The following is a 16,797-nucleotide window of genomic DNA, read 5'->3' as shown; positions in this document are numbered from 1 at the left end:
AGGGGCTATAAGAAATCAACTTTAAAAAAAACCTTCGATTGTGTAAAAGACACTAAGAGACAGGACTTTAAACCCAAAAAAAAGAAGCAAGATAATACCACTAGAGTAATATTACAATATTCAAAGGAACATGACAAAGTGAGGAAAATCCTGACTAAATATTGGCCTATCCTCACAGAAGACCCAGTCATTGGCAATCTAGTAACAAAAAATCCACAAATCACATATAAAAAAGCTGGGTCCATTGGAGAATCACTTGTGCAAAGTGAATACAAAAGAGAATCAAGGAGGGATCCCTGCAAAACTTGGGGTACCTTTCCTTGCGGATCCTGTGCACGATGTTCAGTTATAATCAAAAGGACACATCTGACACTGCCAAATGGTGTTAAACATTTTGCAAATGGCAAAACAGAGGGTGTAGTCTACCTAATGCAGTGCCAGTGTGGTTCCTTTTATATTGGCAAAACACAGCAGGAACTTGGACCTCGTGTCAGCAAACACATGCATAGCGAAAGAATTGGCAATTTATATCTGCCTCTAGGCCGACATATTGCCAAGAAACACAATTATCGAATGCCCGAGATAAATTTTACAGTCGTGTTCATATTCCACCCGGGGGGACGGGGGACTGGAATAAGATTCTACTACAGCGCAAAATGCACTGGATTAGATATGTGCATAAAGACCATTCCTTGAGGGTTTTAACTCAGGGAAGATAGATTAACCAATATATGAAACTCCTTTTGAGAGTCCTCTTTCTGAGTTCAATTAACTGATGGTTAGGGAATATAAAACATCTGAATAGGGACTCCCCCTTGTACATTCACATGATAGATGTTTTGCATCCTGGGTACCTTTAGTGGAGAAATAGATGACACACCCTTGGGTTACGAATATATACTATATTGTTGTTTTTTTGGGGTTTTTTTCACATACATGTTTATATGTAAAATGATCAATATCAATGTTTTGATGTACTAGTGCGAGTGCTCTCCTCAGTGCAGGGATCTCCTGGATCTATGTATTCTCCTGTACATACCTAGCACAGAAAGGACCCTACAATTTTGTTTGGGGCTTGCTTTTTTCTCCAATATGTATTGGGGCTAATGGAGAGATTGTCCATACCCAGACACTGGAGACACTCTGTGTCGGCGGCTTTTTGTCTCCAATATGGCCACTATAACGGTCTCTGGATGTTATCATCACTGAGACCAGATATGGTGCCGCAACGCATGACGTCATCACGACACACAAGCACGATTTAGAGGGAAGCTGAGGATTGCAGTCGGCGCCCTTACTCTCTCTACCGTAGATGTGGACAAAAAATTCAGTTGGTGCCGCCTACCTGGATGGTTGGGAGACGGCCCAAGATTAAAGAGGAACATGGACATTCCTTAAAGTGTTACTAAACCCAGTAATATGAAAACAGTTAATCTGCCCACCTACAGTGCCCACGGCTTATAAATCTTCTTTTTTACATTCAAATAATGCCACTATATACCTTATTGGCTGATCTTTGGAATGGAATGGAAGTGTGTGTATATATATATATATATATATATATATATATATATATGCACTGAAAAAAAAAACCTATATACAAATCTGAGAAGCATTGATGTTAAAATATAATTACTCTGTATTTCAGAAGTGGTATTAATCCCTGAAGAAGAAATTACTTATGTCTATATTTTGAAACGTGTTGACACCCCCACCTATTGGAAACCATGTTTAATACACAATTGATGGCAGAACAGCAAGTAGCTGGGGAATACCACTTCAGCATGTTCTCATGTTTTGTTACCATGAATATCACCATGTATATTGCGATTAAATATTCTGTAGAGATTGTTTACTGTTTTTAATATTTACAATATCCTCTAAAAAAATGTAAAATTAATAATTAAAGGCATTTTTTAAGAATAATCAATTTTGTTTGAATTGCCTTTAAAATCCCAATAGTGAGGTTTATATAACAACTACATTTAGGAGGGATGGTGGCAATAACACATTTAGTCAAATGAGTCTCTTTTTTCAACGATTGACAACCTGGCTTCACCTCTGATGTGCTTGGGATACCCAATGGAAATTACTGGTTCTCTGGGGAGAGACTTAACCAGAGTCCATGTTCATTGATCGTGCACTGCTATTTATAAACTTAATAGTTCTTTTTTTTTTGCAGCCGTTTCTGTAAATATTAATAAAGGAAAGGATTGCTGTAAATATTTAGTTGCCAAGTAAAACTATTGCAAGACTATAACAAAAAAAATAAGGAAATGGCAAGATACTCACCATGCAAATAGGTCAATCGAGTTAGACTGGCCTCACCTCAAATCAAAAAGGTTGGAACCGGCCTTGATGAGACAATATTTATCCAAAGCAATAAAATGTTTATTATAAGTAGGCTTGATGTAGCTTTGAGTGCCTACTCGGAATTTTCCACAGCACGAGGGAGGGTAAATAATAAAAATAAGATGATATTCAGGAAGAATTGGCAGCTGGAAAGAAAATTAGAGTGTAGGAACAAACAAGAAAAAGGAGAAGGGGAAAGGAGAGTTAAAAAATGAGAAAGAGGGAGAGAATACAAAAACAATAAGAGTGTAAGGTGAAAAGGAAGAAAGAAAAAAAGGAAGGTGGGACATTGTATCCTATCCTATTTACAGTGGAGGATGAAGGTGGTCATGGGCCCCTAGGCTACTTTTTGTGTGGCCCCCTCCTAAGCATGCTTTACCAGAAAATAAATTATTTAGTGCCATGTGTAAAAGGGTAGACCTATTTAAGTGCAACTCTCAGGTCTACAGCCCAAACACATTGACATGAGCCTACTATAAACAGCAATGCCACAGAAAAAAAGCATTCAAAATACACCTGCAAACTGGTAACAGATTTTACCTTTCTAAACCAACAGTTAGGCCAAAAACGTCTGTAGCAGCTCCTGTTTAACTGAGGCAAAATCACAACATCCTGACAGAGACCAATCGAAACACTGTGTAATATTCTAATAAAATAAAAGCCATACAAATACCATAAACAGCAGCAGCAGCACATAAAAGCAAGCAATAATCAACAGCAGAACAATCATACCTTCCAACGGCAGGAAGTGCCAGCATCCATCGGCGCAGCCTGTCCATCGGACACCACTGCAATCCAGGAAACGGACCAGACTCACTCCCAGGATATCCGGCAGCTTTTGCCAACATGCTTGTTCACTATGTACCTTTGTGAGTATCTTTTTACAGTTTTATTAAACTCCATGTTTTTTACTGCACTTAGAGTGGCGCCTTTGTTTCATTTTCAGAGTGCATATAACACGCACCCTAACATTAAGAGGGAAGTTTCAGGAAAAAAAACTTCCCACAGCCACCTGCACAGTACACAGCCCCCCTGCACAGTACACAGCCCCCTTTTCCTGCACAGTATACAACCCTCTGCGCAGTACACAGACCCCTTTCCCTGCACAGTACACAACCCTCTGCACAGTACACAGACCCCCTGCACATAACACAGCCCCCTTTCCCTGCACAGTACACAGAACCCCCTGCACATAACACAGCCCCCTTTCCCTGCACAGTACACAGACCCCCCTGCACATAACACAGCCCCCTTTCCCTGCACAGTACACAGACCCCTTTCCCTGCACAGTACACAGACATCTGCATAGTACACAGACCCCTTTCCCTGCACATAACACAGCCCCCTTTCCCTGCACAGTACACAGACCCCTTTCCCTGCACAGTACACAGACATCTGCATAGTACACAGACCCCTTTACCTGCATATCACACAGGCCTCTTTCATTATAAAGCCCCCCTGCACTCCCAGGAGACCCCCAGTCTCCTGGGAAAGAATACTCTAAAGTTGAGAAAACAAAAAGCCCTTTCTCATACACCGCTCCTCCTGTGTCACTCATTGTAAATCAAAGCTTTTAAATACCTCAATTAACGCCGTTCTTCGTGACCCGGTCATGTGACTGCTCTCCTCTGCTGTTTCATTGATGGTCACATGACCGCTCTCCTCCTGCAATCAAAAGCTACAGTTGGGAAGGAGGTGGAGCGGGAGGAGGAGAGTGGCCAGACAGAGCGACTTTAATTGAGGTATTAAGAGATTTCCATTTACATTGAGAGCGACACACGAGGAGCTGTGCATGAGAAAGGGCTGGCAGTAATGTTTTCTCAACTTTAAAGTATGCTGGCAGTGCTTTTACCAGGGCAGGAGAGGCGGTACAGCTGGCCTGAAACCCCCCCAATGGGTGGCACCCGGGGCGGACCGCCCAATCCCCGCCCCCCTGTTGGTAAAAAAACATTTATCGGCGTATTCGTATAACATGCAGGCATGGTTTTTATTCTACATATACATAAATATATATAGATTAATAAAAATATCATGGCCAATCAGGGGCCCTTGCACACGTGGGGTCCTAGGCTTCAGCCTAGACCAGCCTGTGCATTAATCCGCCCCTGCCTTTTTAACATCAACATAATAAGTAAATGAATGGCGTTCTCCTGAGGAAGAATTCAGGTGTGGTTTAAGAAAAGTATTATCTCATACAAATGCCAAGAGGACTGTATTGTCACCCAAATGGTTTGATGAAGCTATCCAAGCTTGCCATGCTCCTAAAAAATGGAAATCTCTAAAGTACAATTAAGGGCATTTTTTTTGTTTTGGATAGAGTGGAGAGGGATTACAATACCTGTCTGGTTTGTATTGCTGTCTGTGCCCCAATTAGGAAGATTCACCCTCTCTATTTGTCTTGTTTACTGTTATTGCTGAATGTGAACGTAAATCCCAAATTTTGAGTCGTCACACCAAGTGATGTATTTTATTTTTGTGATGCCCTATTCAAGATTAAAATTGGGAGCCCCCCCATCTAAATTTGTCCCACCCCAGCCACGGTATACAGTTCTCATCTCAGGGTCTGATGGGGAAGCTGCAGCCATTCACAGTGAACAGCTGCGGCTTTTTCATTAGACCCTGAGACAAGATTTGTCCAAGTGCCATATATAGAATTACTGTCCATGATCTGACATTTGTGGTGATACCTTACATGTGTGGGATGATCATTGTTAGTGTGCATGCAGGACCGACACGTGCATTCGCCTTTGCGCACGAGCACGGGAGGACATGGGCACTTTACTATTTTTTTTTTAATTATTAATTTTTACAATGTTTCTTTTATCACTTTTATTGCTGTCACAAGGAATGTAAACATGCTTGTGACAGTAATAGGTATGTGGTAGGTACTCTTTAGGAAGAGATCTGGGCACTATAAGACCCCAAATCCTTCTTTTGTACTTAGATTTTGAAAAACTGGCGCCAATGGTTTCATCCCCTCCCGCTGCTTGTAATAGCAATTGAGCGGCTAGTAAGCCGCTCCAATTGCTATTACACTAGAGAGCCAGCCGCCAGTTCTAAAAAAAACATACTGGGGTGATGCCTGAAGATGCAGGCATCATCTGGTACAGCCACCAAAAGAATGGGAAGTGGTTAAAGAGCCGTCTCTGCCCTTCTGCCTGGGGGTGGTGCTGCCCACCTGAAAAATGCCGCCAAAGGCAAAGCCTTGTTTGCCTCGTGGTAAATATGCCCCTGTTGTCACCAGAAGAGGAACAGGGACACTAGTTCTGGTGACAACCAGGGACTCCCTCATTTTGGAGAGGTTTCCTCTCATTTGTTGTTTTGGCTATGGGACAGGAAGTGAAGAGAAAACATCCCAATTGGACACGAATGGAAAACAAACTTAAAGGGGTTATTACCATTCTTTACCCGATCCAAGGTGAAAAAATGTCTTTAGTTCTAGTTTAACCACTTGCCGACTGGCTCACGCCGATATACGTCAGCAAAGTGGCATGGGTGCACAAAACTACGTACCCGTACGTCACTCCGTCATCGGCAGCTAGCGGGCCCGATGTCTGCCGGTGGCCCGCGATCATGACACGGAGAGGCAGAATGGGGAGATACCTATGTAAACAAAGCATTTCCCTGTTCTTCCTAGCAACATGACAGGGATCTACTGCTCCCAGTGATTGGGAGCAGTGATCTCTGTCATGTTCTAGTGAGCCCATCCCCCCGACAGTTAGAACACACTGAGGGAACACACTTAACCCCTTGATCGCCCCCTAGCGTTTAACCCTTTCCTGCCAGTGACATTTACACAGTAATCAGTGCATTTTTACAGCACTGATCGCTGTATAACTGGCAATGGTACCAAAATAGTGTCAAAAGTGTCCGATCTGTCCGCCGCAATGTTGCAGTCACGATACAAATCGCAGATCGCCACCATTACTAATAAAAAAAATAATAATAAAAATGCCATAAATCTATCCCCTAATTTGTAGACGCAATAACTTTTATGCAAACCAATCAATATACGCTTGTTGCAATTTTTTTTTTACCAAAAATATGTAGAAGAATACATATTGGCCTAAACTGAGGAAGAAATTTGTTTTTTTTTATATATATTTTTGGGGGAAATTTATTATAGCAAAAAGTTAAAAATATTGCTTTTGTTTTCAAAATTGTCGCTCTTTTTTTTGTTTATAGTGCAAAAAATAAAAACCGCAGAGATAATCAAATACCACCAAAAAAAAAGCTCTATTTGTGGGGGAAAAAAAAGGACATCAATTTTGTTTGGGTACAACGTCGCACGGCCGCGCAATTGTCAGTTAAAGCGACGCAGTGCTGTATCGCAAAAAAGGGCTTGGTTAGGAAGGAGTTAAATCCTTCCGGGGCTGAAGTGGTTAAGAATAGCAGTCAAAATTTAATTGACCATAAAAGTCACTGTTTACTAGGAATGTCAGTGAGATTTGTTTATTGAGAAGCGCTTCTTAAGGTAGTTTGATCCAGAATTGATGAACTTTCAGGCAAGGTCACCACATGTGTTATGGTATCTAGTTCGACACATCCTCTAAAAAAGTTAGGAGAAATGTTGGCATACATTTTGCTAAATGAAGTGGAGTGTAATACCATGTAAATTAAACTTTTTATGAATTTTCCAATGCTAAGATGTTCAAAGAGTTTTTGTCATAGAGGTCCAGATATCCAACCAATCCCCATCAAGTGGCCTAGCCCTTAATTCTTCTTCTCAGCAAATTCGGTCATGGGTGTTCAAGCTAACCGATATGACTAAGGAAAAGGCTAAGTGATATCAATCATGGAGAATAAGGATCCCCTCTGCACCAGTTTTCAAACGTTGTGAGGTTTGATGGGGATTTGGGATTCTTTAATAGCATATTCAAACAATGTCATAGTTCTCCCAGGAAGCCCATTGCTGTACCCACAAGAAAAGCAAGTTCCCGAAACTTTTTTATAAAACCCGCTACACGGAACGGCATGGTGCAGCGGCACCATGCGGTTTTTCACTTGTGAAAACGCACTGCATTTTCCGATGCATGGGGGGTACCATTAAGAATTAGTGGCTCCCCCACGCATATGCTACAGAGCAGTGCTATTTGCCTTCAGATCAGGAACACAAGTGATTATGCACAAATGCCTGACCCACACAGAATATTTGTACCCATTAGAAGATTTCCCCGCACCTCTTCCTCTCATTACAATTCCAAGCCTTAGGAGTTCTCAGAAAGATTAGTCTCCAGGGATGATTTTTCCAAGTGGGGACACAAACTACAAAAAATGTCTATCCTATCTAAAATTTAAAAAACAGTTTTCCAAATAACCACTTGACCTCTGGAAGATTTAACCCCCCACCCCCCACCCCCCCTTCATGACCAGGCCATTTTTTGCGATGCGGCACTGCGGTACGCAGACGCTTATGTGTGACGCTGTACCCACATAATATTTATGTCCTTTTTTTCCCACAAAGAGAGCTTTCTTTTGGTGGTATTTGATCACCTCTGCAATTTTTATTTTATTTGATATAAACAAAAAAAGATCAACAATGTTGATTAAAAAAAAAAACACAATTTTTTACTTTCTGCTATAAAACATATCCAATAAAATTTAAAAAAAAAATCAAATCTCTTCATAAATTTAGGCCAATATGTATTCTGCTACATATTTTTGGTAAAAAAAAATCCCAATAAACGTATATTGATTGGCTTGCGCAAAAGTTATAGCTTCTACCGACTATGGGATATTTTTTATTTATTTGTTTATTTTGTTTTATTTTTTTATTTAGTAATGGCGGCGATCCGTGACTTATAGCAGGACTGCAATATTTTGGCGGACATCCTGACACTAGCTGACACTTTTTGGGAACCAGTGACACTAATACAGTGATCCGTGCTAAAAATATGCACTGTCACTGTACTATTGACACTGGCTGGGTAGGAGTTAAAGATCTAGGGTCATCAAAGGGTTATATGTGTGCTTAGCCAGTGTTTATATGTACACAGTTAGGTGCTTTTACTAGGGAAAGTAATCAATTTCATACCTTGCTTTGCGTGGAAAGTAAATCCATTACTTCCCTGTTGACAGGACAGAGCTCTGCCTTGTTTACGTAGGCAGAGCCCAGTCCTGCCTGTGTTTTGGATGATCAGCGGGTGCCTGCGGTAATCTATTGGCCAGCACCCGTTGATTGGCATCTGCTGTGTAAAATCACAGCAGAGCCAGTTCGCTGGGGGCGTCCCGGGGGCGTGCACACCGCAAAGGTGTCAGATCATGTACTAGGTATGTGATCTGGCGCAGCAGGGTCACTTCTATGTTATACGGTTGGCAAAGGGTTAATACATGGTGTTTCCATTATATTCATTGTTGAGGAGCATTTTCCAAACATGTGGCAAAGTTCTATGGGAATTCATGAACAATTATGCCCCATACACACGGTCGGACTTTGTTCGGACATTCCGACAACAAAATCCTAGGATTTTTTCAGACGGATGTTGGCTCAAACTTGTCTTGCATACACACGGTCACACAAAGTTGTCGGAAAATCCGATCGTTCTAAACGCGGTGATGTAAAACACGTACGTCGGGACTATAAACGGGGCAGTAGCCAATAGCTTTCATCTCTTTATTTATTCTGAGCATGCGTGGCACTTTGTCTGTCGGATTTGTGTACACACGATCGGAATTTCCGACAACGGATTTTGTTGTCGGAAAATTTTATATCCTGCTCTCAAACTTTGTGTGTCGGAAAATCTGATGGAAAATGTGTGATGGAGCCTACACACGGTCAGAATTTCCAACAACAAGGTCCTATCACACATTTTCTGTCGGAAAATCCGACCGTGTGTATGGGGCATTAGTGTGCACATGCACACAAAATCGTCTCCCACTGGAGCTGTGTTGTGAACTGCTTTGTATGTGCTTCACAAGCTATATTTACTATAGTAGGGAATATAATTTGGCAGATAAATGGGGAAGTGCACATTTTATTTATTTATTTTATTTCAGGTACTTATATAGCGCTGTCAGTTTACGCAGCGCTTTACATATACATTGTACATTCACATCAGTCCCTGCCCTCAAGGAGCTTACAATCTAAATTCCCTAACTCACATTCATTCATACACATACAAGGGCCATTTTAGACAAGAACCAATTAACCTATCAGCATGTCTTTGGAGTGTGGGAGGAAACTGGAGTACCCGGAGGAAACCCATGCAGGCACAGGGAGAACATGCAAACTCCAGGCAGGTAGTGTTGTGGTTGGGATTTAAACCAGCGACAAGAAGGGAAACGTAGCATTTTTGTTTGGGGAGAATTTTGGCCTGCTGAAGCATTTTGTGCTGGAGGGGCAAGTGTGCAAGTTAATGCTGGATTTTGGTTTCAGGAGAAGGGGTATTTTTACTCAAAGTGGGGCATAATGTTGCTTGCGTGGTGGAATTTTGCACTTCCCTGACCCATGTACTTGGTGCATAACATGCTTCTGACCCCTACACTTTCTGTGTTATATGCCCCTGACTTCTGCACTGTAAATCCAACCCCTGTACTCTCTGCATTAACACTCCTGACCCCTGAACTCTGCATTATGTACTTCTGACCACTACATTGTGTGCGTTATGCACACCTGACCCCTGCACTCTCCATGTTATGTACCCTTGACCCCTACACTCTGTGTTTTACATACTCCTGAACTCTACAATCTGTGCGTTAAGCACTCCTGACTCTTGCACTCTCTGCGTTACGTACTTTTGCTGCTAGGCAAATGTGCTAACCACTACACCACTCTGCTGCCCCACAAAATGGCATACTTCAGATTTTGTGGCACCAAAGACAAGAACTCTATAAAAGAGCCATTTTTTTGTTCAATGGATCTTAAAGTGATAGTATGCCTGCAATAGGTACACTAAAAAACGAATGCAGGGGACAGAAGTACATAATGCACAGAGTGCAGGCATCTGGAATGTATAAAGCACAGAGTGCAGGAGTCAGAGATATGTAACACCCAAAGTGCAGGGGTCAGTAGTGAGTAGCACACAGAAGGCAGGGGCCAGGAGTACGTAACATTAGAGAGTGCAAGGGTCAGGAGTGCTTAACGCACAGAGTGTAGGGGTCAGGAGTAAGTAACACAGAGTCTAGGGTTTAAGGGTGCATAACATGGAGAGTGCAGGGGTCAGGAGTGCATAAGGCACAGTGTGTAGTGGTCAGAAGTACATAATGTACAGAGTGCAGGGGTCAGGAGTATGTAATGCAGAGAGTACAGGGGTTGGACATACATAATGCACAGAGTGCAGAAGTTAGGTATATATAACACAGAAAGTGCAGGGGTCAGGAGCACGTTATACACTGAGTGTAGTGGTCAGGTATATGCAATGCACAGAATGCAGGGGTCAGGAGTACATAACGCAGAGAGTGCAATGGTCAGGAGTGCTTAACGTACATATTGTAGGGGTCAGGAGTATGTAACACACAGAGTGTAGGGGTCAAGGGTACATAACATGGAGAGTGCAGGGGTCAGGAGTGTTAATGCATTGAATACAGGGGTTGGATGTACATAATGCACAGAGTGCAGAAGTCCGAAAGAAAATTATACAAGAAGTGTAGGAGTTAGGAACACGTTATGCATTGAGTGTAATGGTCAGATATATGTAATGCACAGAATTCAGGGGTCAGGAGCACATAACGCAGAGAGTGCAATGGTCAGGAGTGCTTAACGCACAGATTGTAGGGGTCAGGAGTATGTAACACACAGAGTGTAGGGGACAAGGGTACATAACATGGAGAGTGCAGGGGTTAGGAGTGTTGATGCAAAGAATACAGGGGTTGGATGTACATAATGCACAGAGTGCAGAAGTCCAGAGGAAAACTATACAAGAAGTGAAGGGGTCTGGAGCACATTATGCACTGAGTGTAATGGTCAGATATATGTAATGCACAGAATTCAGGGGTCAGGAGTACATAACGCAGAAAGTGCAAGGGTCAGGAGTGCTTAACGCACAGAGTGTATGGGGTCAGAGGTATGTATTACACAGAGTGTAGAGGTCAATGGTACATAACATGGAGGGTGCAGGGGTCAGGAGTGCATAACACACAAGGTGTAGTGGTCAGAAGTACATAATGCAGAGTTCGGGGGTCAGGAGTGTTAATGCAGAGAGTACAGGGGTTGGATCTACATAATGCACAGAGTGCAGAAGTCAGGGGCATATAACTCAGGAAGTGTAGGGATCAGGAGCATGTTATGCACCAAGTACATGGGTCATGGAAGTGCAAAATTATACCACGCAAGCAATATTATGCCCCACTTTGAGTAAAAATACCCCTTCTCCTACCACCAAAATCCAGCATTAACTTGCACACTTGCCCCTCCAGCACAAAATGCTTCAGCAGGCCAAAATTTTCCCCAAACAAAAATGCTACATTTCCCTTCTTCTTGCAGTACAAATTCCCTCCCTGAAATCCCCCTCACAGTACCCATCTTCCCCCCTCCAAATGTTTCCTTTCAGCACATGTTCACATTCAAGGGCTGTTGTGTTTCTCAAGGTTCAGGATTTATTGTTTTCCCTTGTACTTTAGAGGATTCTAGAATCATAGTGGGCTGGAATGACAAATAGGCAGTCTGAATATGTATGGGACTTCAGCCAATGTGTGCCCAGTAGGTGACTGAAGAGCACATAAATTGTCTGAAGGTTAGAGCAACTGGAAGGGGGATAGTTCTTGGGCTAATCCTGCAGGAGGAGTCCCCAGCCTGATGGGTTATGTTCCCCTGGGCAGATTGCTGGAGTATGCTGCGTGTCCATCGAAGTTCAAGTTGTGGCATAGCTGAAGGTGGGGGTGGGGTACTTCTAAAATCCTTTTTGGAAGCTAATCAAGGGAATTTCTCCTAAGAACTTAGTGTAGAGAGCTTACTGATGTGTGCCTACTGGAAGTTGGAAAGGATCTGGCTGTCCTGTGGCATTGTGGACATTAACCCCTCCCTCACTGAAGAGTATCTGGTGGGTAGGTACTGGAAGGAGGCATCTGGTGATCCTATGACTTTGAGATTACTGACCTGAACTCAGGGTCCTAGTGACTGTGTGCTGTTTTCTTTGAGTGGAAGTGCTAGTGGTAGAGCTCTAACTGAGATAGCTTTTACAAGGACTCAGCTCTGATCATCTTTATTTGCTCCTGCATAAAGACTGTTCAGGGAGGCTTAGCAAAATGAAGTGTGTTCCTGCTAGTATTCCGTAGTTCTGGAGTATCCCATATCATCCTACACCCTCTCTAAGTTCTTCAGCAAAAAAAATTATAAAAAGATATCCCCTAGACCAGGGGTCTCTAAACATTTGAAACAAAGGGCCAGTTTACTATCCTTTAGACTTTAGGGGGGCCAGTTGGGGTAGAAAATGTTCTGCGCCCAGCAACAGTGAGAATAAACATGGCCGCAGGGTTGGGGGTCAGCAGGAGGAGGAGTAGTGCCTCATCATTGGTATTAGTGGGAGGAATAGTAGACCAACAATAGTATCAGTGGAACAAATAGTGCCTCATAGTAGGTGTCAGTGGGAGGAATAAAGGCTCATATCATTGGGAGGAATAGTACCAAAAGGGCCAGATAAAGGCTAGCAAAGGGCCCCATCTGGCCCTTGGGCCAGAGTTTGGAGGCCCCTGTCCTAGACTGATTATAGAGCTGGAGTGAGTGAACTGTTGCTGTGTGCCTGGCTGCCCTAATCTTGGAAAATTACAAGTTAAATCACAGTGACTACTTTGGGGGTAGAACTACACAAAAAATGGTGTGCCCAGTAGGTGGAACACAGTGGCTCTTTTGGGGGTAGCCCTACATAAAAAAATGTAGGTGGCTGAAGAGCACATAAATAGCCTGAAGCCTGGAGCAGCCGGGAGGGAGATACAGTAGTTCTTGGTCTAATCCTGCAGGAGGAGTCCCCAGCCCAAGGGGCCTTGTCCCTCTGGTCAGATTACTGGAGTATGCTGCATTTTCATTGAAGTCCCAGCTGTGGCATAGCTGGGGGCCTACTTCTTAAAATTATTTTTGGAAGATAATCAAGGGAATTTCCAGACTGTCTGGAGAGCTTACTGAAGAGTGCCCAGTGGAAGTTGGAAAGGGCCTGGCTGTCCTGTGGCAGCCACATGGGAGGGATAGAAGCATACATCCCAAAATTTTGCGATGGGAATGAGGGACACCTACTAACAAATGTATGTAGGCATAGGACATGCCCCCTGCTACACCCCTTTAAAGGAGAATTAACAACAAAAAAAAGGTTAATCAAATCCACAAGGGCTTTTTTTACCACTACTATCCCTTTATATTGGCTTTTAAAATGTACAAATGCAGCAATTTAGAAATTGGATGAAAGGTTTAGCACTGGGAAACACTTTTTGAAAGAAAAAAAGTGCATTTTTTATACAACTATATGCATCAGACCAAAATGAGGGACAAATGAGGGGGAAAGAGGGACAGAGGGACATTGCTCCAAATCAGGTACAGTCCCTCCATATCAGGGACAGTTGGGAGCTATGTAGAGGGTGTTATTTTTGCTCAGATATGGGCTTTAAAAGCATTTATTATAAAAACACAGTCTTCCTCAGATAATACCTTCAACTGCCTTTCTCTCCAGAAAGGCAGCACCATGTTTGTTTAGTCATCATTCAGGGTCAGCACCTACATCCTAAACTGAGATGCTGGCTCAGAGAATATGCAGTTGTATGAACCCTGGTGTCTATGCAGTTATCGGCTGTGTTCATAACTGTTTGACAACAGATCATTCTCTCTGCTGCAATCTTGCACCTTGTGACAGAGGTACCGTGTTACCATCTGATGACTAGAGGACAGAAGATTGAGGAAATGCTTTCTTCTACTTGCAGCAGACTCATGATATCATCTTAATGATATCATCTTAGCCTAGGCAAAGTTAAGGGCTGCTTTAGAATGATAAAAAAAAGTAGAGCTCGCTTGAAAAAAGTATGCTGTTACTATACATTGTGACATGTCATGATGTTATGAATCTAATCATACAGACTTCTCAAAATACAGGAAGGTCTACTTTAAGAAAGTGCTTTAAGGAGTCAATGAATCTAAAAAGGATCTGCGGTAAAGAGCTAGAAGAATGAATGCATGAAACATGTAGGCAAGGAGTAATTGGAGAAGTTTTTACCACAACTGTCACTGTGCGTAGCCTAGGAAGAATCTGCAATGGACAGGGGACAGTAGGCATATGAATAAGGAACGAATTAAAGCATGTTAGAGACAGGCTTTCCGTTGATTAGTTAGCAAATTCTGAATTAAGCCCTCAACTGCAATGTCATGGATCCAGATATTTCCTCCTTTCCTTATTCCATTTTTTTGTACACATGGGTATAGCCTTCCTGCTATGGTTCAGCACAGTGATTTGTAATAGCCAGTAACCACTGACAGGTTGATGGATTCATTAATGTATAATTGGATATTTAGTGGTTCGATGGCTGCTTGCTTTTTTTTTCCTGACTTGGCTGTAGGATTAACTCTCAACATTCCATGAAACAATGGTTCCAGGGTTGGACATTCAGAAGCAGACCATTTTTAAATTGGAAAGCCTTCTTTAAATTTGCCTCTGCTCCATCTTCAAAGTCTAATAAGTCTAAGAGTAGATTCCCCGGCTAAAGGCACACCCTGGGAGGATGAAAACGGGAGGAAAATGAGGAGCTAACCATAGCAACCATTTAGATTTCTTGTTTCATTTTCACAGCAAATGAAAGGGAAGACCTTATCGGACACAAATCCACCTCCTCCGATTCTTGCCGACTCTTATTTTCATGTGTGCGAATGTGGGAGGGGGGGGAGGGGTAATAGTTTGCATCAAAGCAGAGATATATACTGAGATATTACTATGTCAATCTAATTTATGAACCCTGGCGGAAAAAGACAAACTGTCATTTAACCGGAACTGAAGCAAAACTGTCATTCCTGGTAGCCAATCAAGGGTTTTCCACTTTGAGCTCTTGTTTATGGGGCTATAGGGAAAATCTAGTACCAAAATGAAGCGCAAAGTGTGATAACCAATCAGAAATAAGCTTTTAACTGATTTTACTCTAATAACTTGGATCGGGAGCAATCAGTATTGGTTGTTCGCATCATCATTGTTCGTTTCATGAAAGACTAGTCTCACCTCATGTCTGTTGAAACAATCCCTTAGGGAATTCCCTTCACTAGGAATAACATCTATGAGACAGCCCATCAAGCAATAGATTATATTGTGCTCCATGGGAACTGTTGCATGAAAAATCATTTACTTATGTCTACATTTCATGCCCTAATAATGAAATCTGTATAAGTGGACCGACTTGATACGCAAAAATACCAATAAGTAAAAAACAAGTGCATTACCTACATCTTTTCCTGTGGTGCTGCTTTAGAAGACCAGGAAAGCAGAGTAGAGCAGAGGTCTTCAAGATCTTGGTCCCCACCGATTGACTCATAAGCAACAGGCGGTTTGTTCCCTACAAGCATTGAGCAGATAGAAAGTTGGAGTCATGATCACGGAGCATCCATCTGACAACCAAGGAGATGGTGTGAGAGCAGAAGCTTTGCCTGTTCCTCCCAGGTCCTGCTGGGAATATTAGAGTGCTGAGGGGAAGTCACAGATCTCTCCACTGTGGCCCATCCTCACCTCTTCCTAACAAGCTGTGTGTGTGTTTTCCTGCACGAGAATGAGGTCTCTCAGCTGGGGATTGGAAACTCCGCCTGATGCGAGAAAAGGAAGGAGGGAGGGAGTGAGGTGGATAAGGAGAAAAGACAGGAGACACTGGATAGGAGTCTATGGGGGGAAGGAAAGCAGAAACATGGAGAATAGAGGTTTCAAGAGTGGGATTAAAACTGATGGGGATATGTAAATGATTTATCTGCAGTCACGTTCAGCGAGAACTGGGAATGGGAATAATAAGCCTTGAATAATAGCACTGGCTCTGGTCACTTATGCAGCATCTCAGGGTACCACAAAGATTCACGCAGTCCAATGTTACGCCTAGTACCCTTTCTGCTCTACTGTTGAGTAAAATACAATAAGTGTAATAGTAAGAGTCAATGTATGTGTGGTTGATGACTTTGTGTATGTAATCTTCTGCATACAAAAATGCAGTTCTTTACATTTCTTGTCTGTTTTGTAGGAATTGTACTTTAGATAATGAAAGCAGAGAAGTTGTATTGTAACAGTCGCACTCCTACAGGCTCGCCCACAGTTTGTGTAGGGTGCTGTAGTGAATTGGTGGATAGCACCACTATGCAATTATTGTATAGGAAAATAAGGATATTCACCAGCACACCTTGGTATAGTGTCAACCTTGTCCTATACTCATGTAAACCAATCAGCATCACAGGCTGATTTTCAGGGACCTCTTTGCAACCTTTTATCGAGAGTGAAAAAAGGGACCCTACCATAGGTATTGCATTAGGGTGTGCACCCCTAAGCTCAAACAAAATATTTGGGGGGCACA

The 16,797-nt window shown here is 42.5% G+C and overlaps 1 protein-coding gene across 1 annotated transcript in view; it reads right to left on the bottom strand.

Annotated features, from left to right (window-relative positions):
* Positions 1-16,020, bottom strand: part of LRRC3C (leucine rich repeat containing 3C) — a 49,429-nt gene extending 33,409 nt beyond the window's left edge. The window contains exon 1 of the mRNA XM_073608016.1: positions 15,692-16,020. The gene's annotated coding sequence lies outside the window, so the exon portion shown is untranslated. The remainder of the gene's footprint in view (positions 1-15,691) is intronic.
* Between the last annotated feature and the right edge of the window lie 777 nt (positions 16,021-16,797).

This window comes from Aquarana catesbeiana, linkage group LG12, assembly GCF_042186555.1.
Source record: "Aquarana catesbeiana isolate 2022-GZ linkage group LG12, ASM4218655v1, whole genome shotgun sequence".
Taxonomy (NCBI): domain Eukaryota; kingdom Metazoa; phylum Chordata; class Amphibia; order Anura; family Ranidae; genus Aquarana; species Aquarana catesbeiana.
Note: the sequence above shows the minus strand (reverse complement) of the source record. Positions and strands in the feature narration are given on the sequence as shown.